Source organism: Macrosteles quadrilineatus, unplaced genomic scaffold, assembly GCF_028750875.1.
Source record: "Macrosteles quadrilineatus isolate MER2022 unplaced genomic scaffold, UCM_ALF_1.0 Scaffold_1__1_contigs__length_201487025, whole genome shotgun sequence".
Lineage (NCBI taxonomy): Eukaryota > Metazoa > Arthropoda > Insecta > Hemiptera > Cicadellidae > Macrosteles > Macrosteles quadrilineatus.
Window position 1 is genome coordinate 107231458 of NW_026542594.1, and position 18177 is coordinate 107249634.

Here is an 18177-nt window from a genome sequence, read left to right on the forward strand (position 1 = left end):
CTAATAAGAAGTAACAGAGAAGAAAACTGGTTCCTTTTCATGTCAAGTATCCAGCAAATGATCCCCTGGTGTTTTGCGTTGGACAAAATTAACTACGCACGATGTTTGTCAGTAAACTTTGCTGAAATGTCTAATCTGTCTGAAACTCATCCTGAAATTAATGAATACCTGAAAGGTGGAGGGTTCTCTGCACAACTAGGGTGTCAAAACCCATTTTCACGTATTCCTGTAGATCTGACACTGGAGGAGACAGTCAACAAAGATACACAAACATCCGGAGGAACAAAAGGATTCAGTTTGAAAAAAGGTGCTGTGGAAAAATACTATATTACTGCTGAATACCGTGCCTCAGCTTTGAGACAGTTACGAGAAAACTTAAATGTCACTAGTAAGTCACAGACCTACATGCACCTCGGATACAAATAGATTAACAATGCGTTGCATCTGCAGTTCAACCATTGGAAAATAAGTGGACGAATCCATTTGACACCAATCCTTCAGATATAGTAAGCGTATCAACAGGAAGAGCTGTACATTTAGATGTCCAGTCATCTCTACTTAATGTAAGACAGAAAGGCGATGAAGCTTATGAAACATTTAAAAAAGAACGTTTGGAAAGGGGGGAGAGGTTTGTTGACCCCTTAAAAAAAACTAAGTTAAAGACTTTTACCACCACAACAACTTCAAAAACTGGAAAAAAAGACGTGATCATTAGGTCAGACAGAAAGCTGTTTGCCAGTATGGTACTCATAGCGCAAAACCGACGTTTGGATATGCCTGAAGTGTTCAGTCATCCCTTAGGACTATACACAAACTTCCTTGTAACCTTCTTGGTTGTGTATGTAACCTTGGAGTATTTCCAACCCAGATGGAAATATGAAGAAAACAATGAAGTCTGTTCTGGGAAAACATCTGGAAAGCTTAGTCTCACATGCAGATGGAAATATATCTTCATCAGCTACGATAATTGATGGGATGGCATTAATTCAAAGAAATACATGGAGAGAACACAACACTTGATCAATTGTCTGATACAACCCTCAATCAAGTTTTAAAAACAGCCTATCATAGCACTCGAATTGATGCTGTATTTGACACTTATAAAAACAAGTCAATAAAATCTGCTGAACGTCGTAGTAGAGGTTCAGATGCAGGAATACAATTCAAGAATATTAAAGGTGATCACAGAATCATAAAATGGAGAAGCCTTCTACAAAGTGGTGACAGTAAAAATAAATTAACCAAGTTTCTTGCTGAAAGCTGGCAAGAAGAAAGCAAAAGGATGAAAATTGGTAACAAGACATTACACGTAACTTACTCTAACAAGTGTATTAAGATAACTGGCAGTGGTACAGATGTAAACAGATGTAAGATAATCATGAAGAATATCATATGTTATTTTAAATGCATAGAATATTAAATATCTAAAGATCTTCCCGGATAAACTGTTTTTACTATTCATTTTGACCACCTCTAACCATCTAGAGTAGAAGTCAACAAGTATCAAGTATATCTTCCCAGCACATTCAGCAATGTCTGCGGAAACTTTCAAGAAAGGAACATTAGGTATCTCGTGGCAAATGAGTGAATCTTTGATGTTTGATCTTCTACATTTCTGACAAATATTACATCTGTCAACAATGTTCTTCAAAACTGCTCTTACTCCGGGCCAGTAATAGAAATTGGAGACAATTGAATTCATTTTCCTTTCCCCAAGATGGGTCTCATGCAGTCGGTTGATAATTATGGGTCTCAGTTTCTTCGGAATTATTATACGGTTTTTGAAATACAGTAAGCCATCATTCAACTCAATGTCAGATCTGATATTAAAATAATGTGCCAGATCTCCACCACAAGGCAATGATGTAGGCCATCCATTTACATAATACTTTACAACTTGTCCCAAAATGTCATCACTTGCAGTTTCTTTTTTGAACTCTTCAAGTCGTTCATCTGAAAAATTTACAATTCCTGTTTCGGTTACACAGTGTACCATATCTAGCATGGTGAGGTCAACTGGCTCATTTGTTTTTACGCCACATCGTGACAAGAAATCAGCTATATACATGTACTTTCCAGCCAAATACTGTATTTTGAAATTGTAGGGCAATAACTTTAGCCTAAGTCTTTTTAATCTATTATTCTGTATTTTATTGATAGGTTTTTTTGCATTAGTGACACAAGGGGCATATGATCAGATTGAATAGTGATGTCTTCATGTCCGTATGTAAGCGTGTAGTTTTGAACAGGAGAAATATACTGCTAGCAATTCCTTCTCAACTTGGGCGTATCCGACCTCAGCTGAGTTAAGAGACCTAGACGCCATGTAAACAGGTTTGTTGTTTTGTAGCAAACAGCACCCAAGGGCATCTTGAGACGCATCACACTGTATAATGATAGGAGCTGTCATATCAAAGGGAGCAATAATCTGGTCACTAGAGATTAGTTGTTTAATATTATCGATAGCTCTTGAGTGTAGATCAGTCCACTGCCAATGAACATTCTTCTTGAAAAGCTCCCTAAGTGGCGAAGTTATTTGTCATAAGTTAGGGATGAAAGATCGAAGGAAGTTTACCATACCCAATAAACTTTGCAGTTCTTTCTTATTAGAAGGGTTCTTTAGAGCTTTTATAACTTCAACTTTCTCTGGATCGGGACGCATACCATTTTTGCTAAAAATAACACCTAAATATTTAATTTCAGGTAGACAGTATTGGAAATTGTTTATATTGAATTATATTCAGACTTCTGGCCCGCTCTAGGACTTTCTTGAGTATTTCATCATTTTCTTCTTTAGAGTTAGAAGCTATGCATAAATCATCAAAGTAGACCGTTACTCCCGGGATATCCTCAAAATATCTTGCTACACACTTATGAAATAGTTCAGGCAAATTACTTAAACCAAATGGGCAACGTAAAAAAATCTATAAGTTCCATATATTGTGCTGAAGTTACAAAGTTGACTAGATTTTTCGTCTAGTTTGATGTGATAGAAGCCATCTTTTATATCTAAGATGCTATAAAATTGTTTATTACCCAATTTTGGAAATATCTCATCAATGGTGGGAATCGTGTATCTCTCTCTAACGATGTAGGTACTTATTCAAATTTTGTGGGTCAATGCATATTCTCAATGAGCCATCAGGTTTTTCAACTATCACTACATTTGACACCCATTCTACAGGCTCACTGACTTGTTCAATTATACCTCTATTTATGAGATCATCAAGCTTGTCTTTAAATTTTTTGGTGATTTTCAATGCTAGCTGAATTGGCTCTAGGTACCGCATTATTAGTTAACTTAATAGAGCATTGGTCAGGAAAACAGCCCAAACCACTAAATACATCTTTTGTATTTATTCACATATGTTTTGTTTGCCATTACAAGCACTCGTATTCAAGTTTACTTTACCTTGGTCATCGATTCTTTGTATCAACCCTAATCTTGTGCATGCTTCAAGCCCTAAGATAGGTGTGGAACTGCCTTTTACTACAATACAATCCATTATATCTAATTTCTCATTCGTTTCTACTTGAACAGTAATCTCTAACAAAGGTATTATCTTAAAGCCACCATATGCTTCTAGTCGTACCTTACTTTTTCTTAGCTTATATGATAAGCCAGAGTTCTTAATGATATCATAAGGTATTACATTTACCTCAGCACCCGTATCAAGTTTGAAATTGACACGTAAGGTATTGTCTATCTATCAGTAAGTTTTTGAACCATACCTTTTGTTTGACGGCGTTTACCAAGTGTACAGAGTCAATCAATTCAGCCTTGTTTTCTTTAGCCTCTTGTTGTTTTTCATCAATATTATACAAAGGTTGAGGTTTGTCTTGGTTTTGCCTTGTTGCTGGAGCACGTTACGAAATACTAGGTACGAAATATACTATTTAAATTTCCATTATATTCTTATGGAGAATATTGTAAAACTAGGTGAAACCCGTCGAAATCGACGGTTACTTTCAAGGCTTACGCTAATTCGTCAAACTGCTATAAATTGAGTGAAATTATACATATTTTGAGCATTTAGAATTGTTTAAAGAGTTTAAAAAAATAATGATATTAATTGCGTTACTAACCAAATATGGTTGATCATTCAATGAATAAAATATTTCCTATACCGGACGGCATTGGAGTTATTATTAGTATGTTAACTGGCATCTCTTCTTTTGGAAGAACCTTTAGATAGTGTTCAAATTGTATTGGTGGATCTTTTGTAGTTAAAAACTTCCGCGATTTCATCAGTGTAATAAAGATTAATCTATGATTTTATTTGAGAAAAAATATCTTTTTGTTGAGAATACACGTTCTAACTTAAAAGGGAGGTCCATTCGTTACAGTGTAAGATTGATCTTTCCTTCGTCACGTCGCCTCAGTTCATACCGTACTTGTGTGCCAATGAATAACCATAGTTATTCATACTCTAGCATAGTTTTGAGAAATTGGTTGTGGGGTTAATGTTAAAGCTAATAAGACACTTCTGCACTTGTATTTATTTGTATTGTATTACACAATCGAAGATTTGTCCATTGGTTGAAAACATGTATGACAATAATCTCATGAACTTATGATGATCTGTCTAGAATAATATGATAAAATATAGCCAAAAGTGGTAAAAAAGGCTGACACCAACCCATACAATTAATATAAGATATTCCAATAAGAAATAATTGTAAGAGTTACTGTGATAAAAGGATTTTCCACTGATTTCGTAATGGAACGTTATTGCAAAACATAACCATGATACAGAAGAAAATCAATTTTAAAATCAGAATAGTATATTTCGTACCTAGGGTCGAAAATGAGGTTTTGCCGGCTCGATATAGTTTTTAGTTATATAGTTTATAGTTCGTCTCGAACTTAAATCGATCGAGAGCTGCAAAACCATTTCGGTCCGTGGTACGAACGCTATTTTTCACCACACTATACCCTATTACCACTATTCACCACTATAATAATGCACTCTGATAGTCAACACAACTACTACTTTACCTAGCAGTGGCCGATCGACTCCTGGTGACGATCTGACGTTGATGCTTAGAATGGCCAAAGACTCCTTGTGACGATCTGGGCCGAAAATGTTTTAGCGGTAAAAAAAACACTTACAATCAACTCAGATGAGAATAATATATATACCATTCGAGGTTGGCAGCCCTGACGCTGTTTAGGAAACATGCTCGATTTCGACTCCACGGTTTTAAGTAAATTATCAGTTTAGTTATCAGTTAACAGTGACTATAGGGCGAAATTTAGAGTTCTAGGACACCGTAGATAGGTAAATGATAACATTCGACCAGTTTCAGTCGTTTAATTTCTGAAAAACCAGTTATAGTTTTGGACGGCAACGTGGTTAGACGTTCGTGCGTTATCCGGTCGCTGTGTTCGTTTGTGTGTTTGTGCAAAAAACCTGGGATTGTGTAGGGATGTATGGCTGACTGAGAATATATGTGATATTTTATGAGTGGCAAAAAAATTAGTGACTTTTTACTCCAACTGTGTCGCGAGGAAGCAAACGAGTGCTTAGTTCGCCTGAGGATAGTAACAGCTCATCAGAACGGCGACCCCGACACTGCGATATGGAGAACGAGAAGGTTGGTGAGATGACATTAGGTCAATTAATGTTAAGTCTTAATAGACTCTGGGATGAAAAGTTGACAGCTTTGGCCACTAAGGATGAACTGAATGTTTTGTCGAGGGAATTACAGTCTTTGAAAGAGGAGAATAATAAGCAAAAAGAGGTTATTGATAACCTAAAAGCACAAAATGACACAGTTCAAGCGAAAGTTCATGACCTAGAAAGCAGATCACGGAGAAACAACCTAATTTTTAAAGGCTTAAAGTGGAGGGGAGACAAGGTTGACTGTAAAGAAGTAGTTCAGCGGTTCCTGCAGGAGGTTATGGGCTACACAAACAATGTCTGGATTAACCGAGCTCATTTTATTGGAGAGGGCGATAAAAAAGCTATAATTGCTCACATTCCAGAAGATGTGGAGATTGATTATATAATGATGCATGCACGCAATCTGCGAGGTACAGGCTACGTAGTCCACAGGGATTATACCAAAGAAGTAAGGACCAAGAGAGCTCATCTAATGGCAGTAAGGACGGAGCTGGAGAGAGTCACTAATCAGAAAAATATCAAGCTTAGATTTGAACACCTGATAATCAAAGGTGAGAGGTTTACTTGGGAGAATAGGTCACTAAGGGCAGGGCTAGAGGATGGAGGAGTTGTTCTGCAGAGAATGTTCGGTATAGACTTTACAGACTTTCTGTCAAACTTGGCAACCAATGGACCCGCAAAACAGAACCACGACCAAGATGATGGGCGACCTACAGAGACCGGACCCAGGATGGACAACAGCAGCCGGACCAGGACCAACGCCACACCATCAGCAGCAGGACCAACGCAGGCTTGAGGAGGCAACGCCAGTCCCAAAGAAGAGGATTTTGGGGATGGACATATCTTGAAAATAATATCCTATAATGTATGTGGTCTGAAGAGTAAGGTCAGTGGAGAAAGTAGTATTTTTTTTTAAATTAATTAATGAGTATGATGTAATTTTTTTGTTAGAAACCTTTATAACGGAAGAAGATAGGGAATTTATTTCAAAGTTATTTTTTAATTACAGGTTATCATTTAAGTTTGCCGTTAGAACAGCAAATTTTGGTAGAGCTAAGGGAGGTTTAATTTCTTGCATAAATTTAGGATCTAAGTTTGTTAACAGTTTAAGTTTTAATGAAATCCACAATGTATCATGTTTAGAAGTGCATAGTAATATTAGTGATCATTTGTTTTTGCTGCCTATATATTTGGGTTTTAACGAGTGGGAGAACGATTTCAATAGTTTAAAAGTTTTGTTAAGCGAAAATCATAATAAAAATATAATAGTTCTAGGAGATCTAAATGGAAGAATAAGCAATGAGCAGGAACTATTAGAGTTAGATTATCTAAGTGAGAATTTTTATGGGAAAAGAATGTCTAAAGACAATGTAATAAATACAAATGGGCGTAGATTGTTAAAATTATTTGAAGACACAGGACATATTGTTTTAAATGGGAGAACCCCGGGAGACTGTAAGGGAGAATACACGTTTATTAGTTCTGTAGGGATGTCAGTAATTGATTTAGCGGTAGTTCCAATAGGTGTTTTAAGTAAAGCTTATGACTTTAAAGTAATATCTCACGCAGGTTCTGATCACATGCCAATCGAATTATGTGTGAAAATGTCGGAAGCAAGAGGTGAGGAAAGGTTAGCGAACAACCTTAACTCACTTCCAAGGTTAAAATGGAGTGAACGAAATAAAAATATTTACAAACAGAATGTAGATAAAAAGGTTGCACACCTTCATATTACAAATGATAATGTGGATAGTATAGATAAGATAACGAGGTGTATTAAAGAGTCGGCCTTTGATAATACAAGTAAAACAGGTGCAGTGTTTATAAAAAAACAACCATGGTTTGATAGGGAATGTTTCTCACTTAGAAATAGAGTCTTTAGTCTACTGAGATTGTTTAGAAAAACTAATTCATTAATAAACAAGCAGGCATATTTAGAGGCAAGCAGGAGGTATAATTCAATGTGTAAAAACAAAAAGATAGCTTTTCAAAATAATATTATAGATTGTATTATTCACGCTAAGGATGGGAAAACATTGTGGACTGCCATAAACAAATTTCGAGTATCGGAAAAAAATACGCTTGCAGGGATTGAACCTGAACAGTGGGTACAACATTTCCAAACTTTATTGAATCCTCCAATAATGTCGGGAACAATAAGTTATGCTGAGCCTTTTATAATGAATGAGTTAGTGGATAGAGATTTTACTCGACAAGATTTGCAGTTAATTTTGACTAAAGTGCAAAATAATAAGGCTCCAGGGTATGATGGCATCCCATATGAATTTTTCAAAAATGCGCCTCAAGCATTACTAAATACTATGTTAGATATATTTAATAGGATATTTCAATCAGATGTCGCACCAGGAAGTTTTAAAAAATCTATAATTTTTCCATTGCACAAGAAAGGTGACCGGAATTTAACTCAAAACTACAGGGGCCTATCTTTTATCAATTGTATTTCAAAATTATATACAAGCTTATTACATAATAGATTATGGGAATGGGTGAATAGTCAAGGAATTTTAACTGAGTTGCAAGCAGGTTTCCGTAAGGATTACTCCACTATTGATAATTTGTTTAATCTTACAAGTATGATAAAACTCCGACTAGCTTCTAAGGGTAACAAATTGTATAGTTTCTTTATAGATTTTAGCGCTGCGTTTGATACAGTTGACAGAAACGCTCTATTCTATAAGTTATCGGCTCTGGGTTTATCAACGCGCATGCGCACAGCACTGCGAGCTTTGTACGACGGTACTGAATCAGGCGTGTGGTACAACGGAAACGTAACAGAATCCTTTGAAACTAAAGTAGATCTGAGGCAAGGATGCGTGTGTTCACCTTTGTTATTTTGTTTATTTATAAATGATATGTCTAGTAGCATTAATGGTGGTTGTATTTTTGGGCGAAAGAAAGTAAACATTTTAATGTATGCAGACGATGTAGTTCTGCTAGCACCGACTGCCACAAGTTTACAGTTTATGATCAATAATCTAGAAAAGTATTGTGATACATGGAACTTACAACTAAATATAAATAAGTCAAAAATTATTGTTTTTAGAAATGGAGGTAAGTTAAAGGAGAACGAAAAATGGACTTTTAAAAGAAGAGATATTGAAGTAGTGAACAGTTATAAATATTTAGGGGTAGAGTTAACTTCCAAGTTAACGTGGGAACATCAGATGAGCACAAAATCAAGAAGTGCAAAGTTAGCAATCAATAATATCTGGTATAAATTCTTTGTCAGTAGTAGAATTTCGTTGGAAAGAAAGTTTAGTTGCTTTAATGCGGTAGTTAAATCAATTCTGTGTTATGGCTGTCAGGTTTGGGGATATCAAAAGAATGATAAAATTGAAGGGGTTTTGAAAATGTTTATTAAGAAAATCTTTCAATTGCCTAATAATACACCTAATTATGCGCTATATTTAGAAACAGGAGCAGAATCAGTATATTTGTACACTTTACATAGTAATCTTAATTACTTAGTTCGAGTCTTATCCCTTGCTGAAGACCGGTTACCGCATATACTGGCGAAACAGGTAATTGAAAAGAATGTGTATTGGTGTGAAGAATGGCGGAAGCTAGGGCGCGCGCATGGCGTAGTGGTGGAAATGGATACTGATCCGGTAAGTATACAATCGGCATTGTTAGGTGTCCTAGAATCAGTCAGAGAGGCAGAATATCGGGCGAATTTGGAAGCGGCTTTAGGATCGCGTTATCACCAAACATATGCGACCTTGAACTTGGAATTGGGTAACTCGTCCTATATCAATGCTAATTTATCTCTAAGGGCGATAAAATGGATTTACAAAGCACGAGTTGGAGTAATTTATCTAAACTACAAACCTTGGATAGGAGATCAAAATTACGTGTGCAGTTTATGTAATTTAAGGGAAAACGAGGATGTATTTCATTATATCTGTAGGTGTCCAATCCTTGCAGGTGTAAGGAAACGTTTTCTTCAAAAAAAAGAACTTACTAGGGAAGATTTACACTCATATTTAAATGGTAGGGACTGGCGAAGTCTAGGATGTTATTTAATTAATGCATGGAAATATAGATATGAGCTTGTGTCAGAATTTAATTTTGCATAAAAAAAAACACAAAAATACACTGTTTGCCATCCTAACGTGTTGCAGGAAATATGGAAAATAAGGAGAAAATAAAAATATTTTGTATAAAAGCTGCCAGCCCAGCTGACAGTCCTTAGGGCTAATGCTGATGTAGTCCAGTTAAACAAAACAAAATTATATTAAGGTAAAACACGATGGAATAAGTGTGATTCAAGGTTGTATGTAGATATTTTCTTTGTATATGGAAGAGTTATTTATGAAAAAATCTTATTATTTTGTAATGTATTGTTTTAATGAAAATAAAGCACTGGTTTCATTTCATTTCATATATACCATTCGAAAGGTCACATTCTGAACTTTCATTTTATTACATAAACAAACTCTGCAGCAGGTATATAACAATGTCATGACGATTAGAAATCAAATGAATTTTCGACGCGGCACGACTTTTGCAGCCGACACTTGGGAACTGGCAAAACACGTCTTGTTTGGCATTACCCTGCTCGGGTAATTTTCGTCGTGGGATGTTGCGAGTGGTACCACTGGATAGCCATTGATTTTATCTTCATTGTGGTAGTAATATTTATAACGAAATATTGATTGCACAACCGGTACGATTTTATGAAAACAGCTGTTTTCGAAATTTTTAACAAATGGCCAATCGACTCCAGATGACGATGTGGAAAATACGAATTACATACAGTGTAATTTATTATTACTAGTCATATAGTATGTCATTTTGAAGAGGAAGAAATTTAGATTCAGAGAGTGGCAGCCCTGCACTCAGGGTTATTTCTGTATGCTCGCATGTAGACGACGGAAGTGAGTCATTACTGCTACAGTCTGTCAGCTGTAATTCGCCATTGTTTGTTTGTGTTGTTGCCGGTAATAGTGTTATCCGCGATTTATTACTAAATACGTTATTAGTTCGTAGTGTTAGTGTTAGTGAAGTGTTGTGTGTGTGTGTATAACAGTAATCTTCATTCATAAATATTACTGAATTGTGTGAAATAGTGTTCATAAAAGGTTGTATTTTGTTAGCATCATGTCCTAAAATGACGATTCTGACATTCAGAGATTGTTGTACCTATATAATGATATACCAAAGGTGTTATACATTTTTATAAAGGTAAATGAAAACACTACAACATGTTTATAATGGTTTGGGGTTAAAAAATTTTGTAAAAAAGTTATAGCCTATACTAAATAGGCCTACTACTGTATTTTGTTAGCATCATGTCCAAAAATGACGATTCTGACATTCAGAGGTGCTATATATGCTATATAATGATTTACCCAAGGTGTTATACATTTTTATAAAGGTAAATGAATACACTACAAACATGTTTATATTGGTTTGGGTGTAAAAATTTGGTAAAAAAATTATATAGGCTACTAAATACTGTACACTCCATTTTCTCGAAATGCGACAAAAATTCAAAAAGTTCTCAAATTGATACATAATCATAGGTGAAAATAACTTTTTACCATCATACTTATGACTTTTTGGATTCCTTACTTCATTAGCTTTACAAATATGTAGGCTACATATCATTAGCCTACATAATGTTTCACAACACAAACAAACACTGTAGGCTATAGTTTACACTTATTTGTGGTTTTGCGGTTTTGCGGTTATTGTATTATTATGTCCCTATTACGTACCTACAAAAAAAAATATTTCTAACATGTTATACATTTTTATGTAGGTAATTGAATACACTACAAGATTATTATGTTGGTTTGAAGTAAAAAAATTTGGTACAAAAGTTGTGTACTAAATACTGTGTATTTTTTTCTCGAGAAATCGCTAAAATATAAAAACATTATTTTATATACGTATGTTTATAGGTAAAAAATTATTTTTACCATAAACTTTATGACTTTTTTTGATTCCTTACTTTATTAGCTTTACAAACATGTATATATCACTATTAGTATACACATATATTATAGAACCTTTTACAACATAAAGTAACACTGTACGGTTTTCAATTTTTTCGGTTCTCCGTTTGTCATTATATTTCGCCCCAAAAACTTATAAAAAAAAAATATTTTCCTAACATGTTATATATTTCTATGTAGGGAGTTAGATTGTCTACAAAATGTATATAATGAATTTCCCATAAAAAATCCGTAGGAAAAAAAATACCGAGGCCGCTTTTGAAATTAAAAAAAAATCAAATTTTTTATTTTTTTCACTTTACCGATAAAATACACTGTCTAAATCATTATGATATTACTATTTCTAGATTCTCCTGTTCTTTCCGAACAAAATGAATACGAGGTTGGCTAGGTTTACTTGTACGGTTGAATTTTTACGAATTTTCAAAAAAAGGTCTGCAAAATAGCCAAAATGGGTTTGCCATTCCCCACTTCTAACATTGGCCACTGCTAGGGTTGGTTATGTGAAAAAATAATTTGAGGAATCATCAATAATAAAAATAAATAGTTGCTAGGCAACGGTGACAATAACACAATTCTATTGCAATGCTATGGATTTTGATTGTGTATTTAAAATTCATTCATGTTTTAAGTAAGTAAGCGGACAGCTGATTTTGCGGCCCCGGGCTGTAAAAACCTGCTCGGTCCCCAAATTACGATGACAGCTGACATGGCCAGCAAAACGTAACTTTCAGCCACCAATTAACGTATGTAATACAGCCAAAAACATCATAGTGTGGTGAAAAATAATATTGCAAATACTTCTTTTGGACAATTCAGTACCAATAAATATGTGTTGTTTAATTTAAAATACAATTAAAAAATTAACAGCTGTTTCATTAAAAAGTATTATCCACCATGGCCAAAATGCAAACAAATCTGTGGAGGGATCTTTAAAGTCTTCTGGGGCAGAGCCCCAAGGGAATTTACTTAGTTTTTCTTTTGATGGCTCATCTACAGACCGAGACCTTTCTTTAGACACCTCTGACAAGTTTCTACGCCCATCCGTTCTCTCGAATTAGTGGAGACAAAGGTTCCAATTGAATATTTAGATTCCCCATGTTAATCTTATGGGAGAAAACCCACCTTTGATGGAAGATCCTGCCCAAACTAATAAAGATTTCAAAATATGAAAAACACTGCAAAACTACAGATCGGGGCAATTTTTTCACACTTTAATTATCAAAATCGGTCCAAAAATGAGGGAGGAGTTCTGTTTACAAAAATCTGCTTAGCGTATTATATATTTTATATAGATGTTGTAGTTTGCTTGTTTATACATATATTTTGATCAAACTTGGTAAATTTGTTTATTTTATACTATGTTAATAATATTTAACCAAAACACACTTTTTTACCCTCCCTTTAGCAGCAAGCCAATGCACTCATTAAACCTAATGTTAATTAAATATATTTAATTGAAAATAAATTCAGACAACTGGAAATTCGCTTAGTCGGCAGGTTTGCTGCGGCGGGGGTATTTTTAAATTTTAATGATTTTAATAATCATCACTAAATTACTCTTTTCGTTGGGTGTCGTGTCGTTGTCGTAAATGTCGTCTGTTTATGACTGATGTCAGATGTCACACTAAATCGGTCACAGGGATAATAATTAATTGTAACCTACCACTAGCTTACCTAACAAAGTTTAAGTGTTGCAACTAGCAGTGTGGGATGATTGCACTGGATGATTTAGCTATCTATTTTCGAAAAATAAAATTTAAGATACATCAATCGTTTTTAAAGTTTTGGCCGTTTTGAGATGGATCCGCTTTCAGGTTAGCCTAGTTTGAACAACTGGGTTAGTAGCTTGACTTAGATGTTCGTCCGGTTTGTGCCCAGTTGCACCGATGGTCAAAGGAATTTGCAAGGGTCGACTAAGACCTCCCTCCCAAGAATGTCCAGTTGCACCGGCGGTCAACAATCTGTCACGTTTGGATGCTCCTTCCTCTCCTTGAAAGCTTTTATATACCTATACGCTCTTTTACGTTCAATCGTATATAGTCTGCGCTAAATATTTACCATATATAGGGAACTAGCAGCCAACCCCTTCTTTTTGCTACGGGGTAAAGAGTAACAAACAAAAATTACAAACACATAGACTGATATCAACACACCTTATCATATATTTTTTCCATAAAACGTTTATCTCTTTGTCTTGAAATATATTTACTGATTTGTATTTTTTGTAAACATAACCTAACCTAACCTAACCGTTTACCGTCCTAACTACATTTAACAACATTTCAATGAGAGGGGAGGCGTCAGGGATCTTTGACCGCCGGTGCAACTGGGCATTCGAGATTAGGGCCACCCCCCTGACCATCGGTGCAACTGGGCAACTGCCGTTCATCCATGTTTAGTTTATTAACACTAATCAATGCCCAATATATATTATAAGTGCCTTATTCTGCTCCATTTTACAACTAATATCAATAGGCCTAAGCCTTAATTTTTGTATAAAGTACTGGGTACATCAATAGATAACTCGGTTAGGTTGCTTTTTATAAATAGATTATTTCAGGAATCACTAATACCCTATATCTAGGTGTGTTCAGTACATAATGACACTCTCAAAAAAGTACTAATCCTAACCCAAATAAAATATAGGTAGCTTTAGGCCTACAGAGGATGAGAGTTTATATTACTTCTCTGTGGTTTTAGTTATTTTTGTCTTAAGATGGCTATAAGTTTAGGAATGGATATCAAATAAACTCCCAATTAACTTATAGGGCAGCCTAGCCTAGCTTTTGTCAGTGTCGATAAAATAGTGCAATTATATCGAGGATAACGAAACTTGGATTTACAACCATTTTTATACCTAAGTTTCCTTTTTGGTACTCACCAACAAGGATCAACCCGGCAAACGTTTACCCTATAGTTGAGCTAGACCTAGCCTACGTGGCTTAGCTATCGAACTATTTTAGGCATATGTCATGGCTTTCTCTTATTCTCTTAGAGGAGGCTAAGCTCAGGCTCTACGTTTGGCTGTGTACAATTTGTAAGATATAGGCCTACTTAAATAGGTTATTCGTTTTCAAACTGAGCTAAGTTTGAAAAATTGATATATGTTAAGTTAAAGCAAAGTTTTAAAATAGTGACGCAGCATGCGTCGCCTGTCAAAAAATGTTGCAAACCGATAAATGTCACAGCTCGAATTTCCTCTAGAGGCTATCTATCTTCAAGCAGTATAGCCTATATTATCTGTACAAAGAAGCTTGATGATTTTAAAAAGTGTCAATGGATTTTTCTCCTAAACTACTTAGGAGAATTCTTCTCTCTTGATAAAAAAACATTGTAAATATAATTTTAAAAGTTATTTTTAAAATACTTTTCAGACATCGTAATACTTCTATTTCATGATGCAACTCTTACTCGGCATGCTTAAATCAGTTTCATTTAACAGCAAAGTTTTATAATGTTGGTGCTGCAGCGTGTCACCAGTCAAAAAATGTCGCAAAACGGCATATGTCAAAGTTTTTCTTTAGGCATTATTTTAGCCTATATTATCTGTACACAAGAGTGTGGTGATTTTGAAAAGTGTCTAGGGATTTTTCCCCTAAACTATCTGTAAAGTTTAAAATGTTGGCGTAAAAATGTTGTTGTAAAAGCGTGTCGCCTGTCGACAAATGTCGCAAACCAACAAATGACACAGCTTGAATTTTCTCTGGAGGCTATATATCTATTAGCATTATATCCTATATTATCTGTACACAAGAGTAGGATGATTTTTAAAAGTGTGTAGGGATTTTACTCCTAAACTTCCTGAAAAGTTTTAAAATGTTTGCGTTGCAGCGTGTTGCCTGTCGACAAATGTTGCAAAACGACAAATTAATGTCAAAACTTGAATTTGCTCTGGAAGCTCTATCCTTAAGCATTATAGCCTATATTATCTGAAGGCCTACACAAGATTGTGATGATTTTAAGTGTCAAGGGGTTTTCTCCTAAACTAGGCTAGGCTACCTACATTTTTGTGTGAATAAGTAATACAACTAAACCAAGTAAAAAAAAAATGTCCAGGTAATAGTTTTCCATGTAAACCCCAATCAAGGGCTGCAAAAGATTCTTCAAGGTTAAAGCTACTCATCATCCAATCCTTGTTTCCTCCCTTCCAATAGCATTTTAGTATTTTAGATATAATTATCTAACTGCCACGCCACAAACGTTTTTCACATTCCGCACTTCTCGCCTTTACTAGGCCTACTTCCTTCATCACATTTAACAAAACAACCTTTCATTGCGCCCATTACGAAAAGATAAATTTTACAAATACAACCCCCCCCCCCCCCCCGAAATATTAAATCCTCCCCCTAATATTATTCTTGCAGGTGCATAAGTCTAAATCACGTTTACCCATTTCTAGATTAACTGGATATCTGATATTTGGCACGATTGTAGGTCTTGCGCCCTGTCCCCAGTGGCTTATTAGTACTTACCCCCAACCAAAAAAAGGGGGCCTGGGGGCGGAGCCCCCAGCAAGCCAAAGGCGAGTGTATTCCTATACAGTAGTAGTTTTGGCGGCATATCTGGAAAAATGCACACTAAATATGCAAACCAACTCCTGTTCTGCATATAAGGTTTCAACTTACTACAAGATTCCCGTACGTAGAACGGGCAAACAGCTAGTAGACTATATTTTAAGTTGAAACATAGAAGAGTACCTTACACCACAGACCTTAAACCTTCTTATGTTGCATTTTGTTGGTGAGTCGGTGGCTCAGTCGGTAGCGTCACGGACTTCGGGCCCAAAACAGCGATGTCGGGGGTTCGGATCATGGTCACTGCCGAAACATTTTATCAGTACAGTTCACACCTTTGTACTGTACTGGCTCACCCCTTGCTTCTTGCTTTGCTGGATACGTTCCACGCACGGGCAGTTAGGCGATGTGGACGGGCAAATGCAAGGTCAAAAGAGACCATCCACCTCTTAAATATATATATTTATAAAATAGTTCCTGAGCTCATAATTTCTGTTATAAGATTTACTGGTAGGCCTACTGTACGTGCAATATGACTTGGGGGATTTAAAAATAAAGAAAAATTTTGCATTTTATTTCCTGAACATTACATTATAAACACACTATTTGGGCTTACTGAACATTAGCCATTTGGTAACATTGGATTTCCAACACGACTCACATTTACATTGTAGAAACACATTTAATTCTATTTACAAAAAAATTTCTACATATAAATCTGTCAATGTTTGTACATGCTCTTACAAGAGTCTCTTAGACTAGTAAAATATAATAAATATTCAATTTTGAAGTAGAAAATGGACCCTTACACCTATTGCACTAAATTGCTTGAGTAAGTCTGGGCATGAACTGTCGCTGCAATGCCAGAACACCTCAAGTTTTACTGTACTTTCGATTATTATAAAGTTGTACAATAAATTACAGTTTACCGTTTCTTATGTATAATTGCCACTGTCTTCTACTAGTATTAAGTAATGCTAGTAGAAGACATTGGAAAATATTAGTAGACTACAACGAAATTCCAAAGTCATACACCAATTCTCTCCCAAGAAAATTATGTACTGTAGTCCTATACCACGATTTATAAATCAAATTATAACTACTTTCATCTCAATTCCTGATTGACTTGAACGTACATCTAATTTGAATTCAGCACAGAAAATTTATCATATAGATTTATTTATACAGTTATTAGATTCCTCCAAAACATTCTAATAATGGAAACACGTTAAATCAACTGGCAAAGGTGATTGGTGATTGGCCCCTGCTGGGTACCTACGTGTTACGTGTACACATAAAAACACAAAGTTACTTATCCTGTGTGTAGTAAGGCTATAACAAACTGTACGGACTAGTTCAGGATTGACAGTTGCGTAAGGCCCTGGGTACGATACGAGCGGCGAGCGGCATGAGCGGCGCCGCTCTGACATCGGGTCTCATTTAGTTGCGTGTAAATTTGTTGAGGGTGGCCACGATACGTCTGAACGGTGAGCGGTGGTAAGCGGCACCGCTCAGCGCCGCTTATGGTTCCAAGTCAAAACCGATTTTCGCGAAAACGCCGCTCGCCGCTCAGGTGAGTCATGCTTCAGTTCGGCCTAAAATGACAGGGAAACAGCAGCAAACATGCGATACGGGTCGATACGTGAGGTTTAGTCCAGGGAATGTTTGTGGAATGACCAGCACGGAAGTTTTAAAACACTTCAATCACCAGAAAAGTATGGGACAAAGTTAGGGTTAAGGGTTTTCTAATTTTTTTAAAGGCAACCAATTGTCAGATTGCAACAATAGTTGCAATACGTCTAGCAGGTAAGCATTGTTTAACATTTTCCATTAAACTGACTCATAAACCTGTGGAAATTTGATGAGCGTTAAAAAATGTGCCGCTTGTATCGTAGCCACCACCGCCGCTTACGTGCCGCTCAGGTTGCCACTCGCCGCTTGCCGCTCACCGCTCGCCGCTCGTATCGTACCCGAGGCCTAATGCGTATTGTATGAATACTTTTAGGTACCTACCTACGTGTACATGTACACACTCAACATATCCGATATAGG